The sequence below is a fragment of the Octopus bimaculoides genome, chromosome 22 (genome assembly GCF_001194135.2).
Source record: "Octopus bimaculoides isolate UCB-OBI-ISO-001 chromosome 22, ASM119413v2, whole genome shotgun sequence".
Taxonomy (NCBI): domain Eukaryota; kingdom Metazoa; phylum Mollusca; class Cephalopoda; order Octopoda; family Octopodidae; genus Octopus; species Octopus bimaculoides.
In genome coordinates, this window is record NC_069002.1 from 7,826,021 (window position 1) to 7,828,657 (window position 2,637).

Below are 2,637 nucleotides of genomic sequence, written 5' to 3' on the forward strand. Positions count from 1 at the left end.
CACATATATATATATATATATATATATATATATATATGTGTGTGTGTGTATATATATATATATATATATATATATATATGTATGTAGTATGTATGTATATATATCTTCTTTTATTCTTTTACTTATTTCAGTCATTTCACTGCGGCCATGCTGGAGCACCGGCTTTAGTCGAAAATTCGACACCAGTGCTTCTTCTTGGGCTTGTTCTTTGTAAGCCTAGCACTTATTCTGTCGGTCTGTTCTGCCGAACCGCTAAGTTAAGAGGACGCAAGCACACCAACATCGGTTGTCAAGCGATAGTGGGAGGACAAACACACACAAATACCCAAATACTCAAATACAAACACACACAAATACACAAATACTTATAAAACCGTCAAAAGCTTGTTTATTTTTATGTTTTTTGATTTGCTTAATATGTTTTATGTTTTGCTAAAATTACTGCTTCTTTTCAGATATCATCAGCAAAAGGTAATTAAAATTCATTAAAATGACAGATCTGTCGGACTTTCAAAGAGGTCAAATTGTTGGTGCTCGTATGGCAGTCGCTAGCGTAACGAAAACAGCCGAAATATTTGGTGCATCTGTCCGTCACGAAAGTAACGACAGCCTCTGAGAAAGAGGGAAAAATCTCCTCATCGAAATGAAATTCCGGAAGAATAGTTAAAATTGTCAACATTTTCCAACTGAATAGGATTTTATGGCAATGTTCTTCAAACGTGATTTTATCTCTCTTGCGGTATGTTTCTTTTATCAGCTATTTAGGTGATCAGTCGCACACCTAGTTTTGTTGTTTTACCACGCTGAAATCTTGTCTGCTGCATTATATTAGTCATCCAAATATTAAGTGGGTTGATGCCATTTACCGCAGACTTCAGTGGTCATATGCACCAAACATATGATTACATGCCGAGGTACAGAGAGATAAGAAGACATAGATGTTATTAATGCTTTATTTGGCATTTGTACAAAGAAAATAACGTAATTAAATTTCTATACACTCAGACGTAAATGATAATACTTGTGCTTTCATATTATATCGAGATGAAAAGTTAATAGATACTCCATTCTTACACTCAAATAAATTTTCACATAGGATATTGTGATATAGGTAAATAAATGTAGATATTTATTGCTTCCCCACCGGACACTTTCATACAGATATCAAAACTTAACTGTCCGTATAGTTGCAGGAAAATTCTTTCTAATCACATGATATGCGTCAACAGCAAATTGTTGCTTGGAATAAATGAGCAAACAAAAAGGGGGACAGTGCTGAAAACAAACATGACACAGTCAGTTGGTATAGATATAATTGTGCAGAGGTCTGTTTAGAAACCTCCAAATAAGTCTCAGATGGCAACCGAAATAATTAGTAATACTCCAAAAAATATTTTGTATTGTATTTCTTGAAGGTTTTTTTCCAAACCTATGGTGGTGTTTCTTCGACGTATTTATTGATCAGTTTTTCTTTAAATAGTGAACTTCATTTTCTCTCCTAAACAAAGATTACATAGCTTAAAATTCACATCATACGAGTAGGCAGTTCTTACCACGGATTACGAAATATTGTATTGAATCTTCTTTTCTATCGAATGACAGATGAGGTCAGCCAACTAAGAAATGTTCCAGTTATTTAAATGTCGAAATGAAGCAACGAGCCTATGCTACTGACATTTGAGACAGTCTACCGTTGCACCTGACACCTATTTTCAATCATTCCGGTCTGAATAGAACGTTTATCTACAATGCATTTACGGCAAAAGCCTCGTTATCTAAATGACGGTGTATGTTAGAACCAAGCACCCGTTATTTCTTATCCAAACTCCCGGCCTATTAGCCAGTGATCGTTTCGGGCTCAACGATACACACAGAGAGAGAGAGAGAGAGAGAGAGAGAGAGAGAGAGAGAGAGAGAGAGAGAGAGAGAGAGAGAGAGAGAGTGAGAGAGAGAGAGTAGCCGCAAGATAAGAAGGGTTAATGAATGGGAGGATGGAAATAGGTGTAATTATCACCATTAGCATCAATGACATGAATGTGATTGCATAAACAAATATTGCCAAACGTTCAGATTGATACAAATTAACAACTTAAGAGAGCGGGAGAACAGCTTATGCAGAAATAAAACAGAATGTATTCATCTGACAGATTAAGAGAATGTAAAATGGAACATCTTAAAAACTGAACAAAAATAATCACGTAAATTATAGAAATGAGGAGAACAAAAATTAAAGTAGAAGTAAATAATACACACAGACACACACAGACACACAGACACGCACACAAAGGTACACAACCACACACACAAACACACACATGTTTTTGTATGCGTGTGTATGTCTGTATGTATGTATTATTTATTTGTAGTTTAATTTATGTAAATCTCTGATATTTTTTATATCTATCTATCTATCTAGCTAGCTAGCTATATATATATATATACATATATGTATATATATTTGTATATATGTGTGTATATTGGTGTATATATACATACATCTATGTATGTACATACACATATGTATGCATATATATGTTTATATTTGCATATACATATACATATATATGTGTATACATACATACATACATATATATATATACATATATATATATATATATATATATATATATATATATA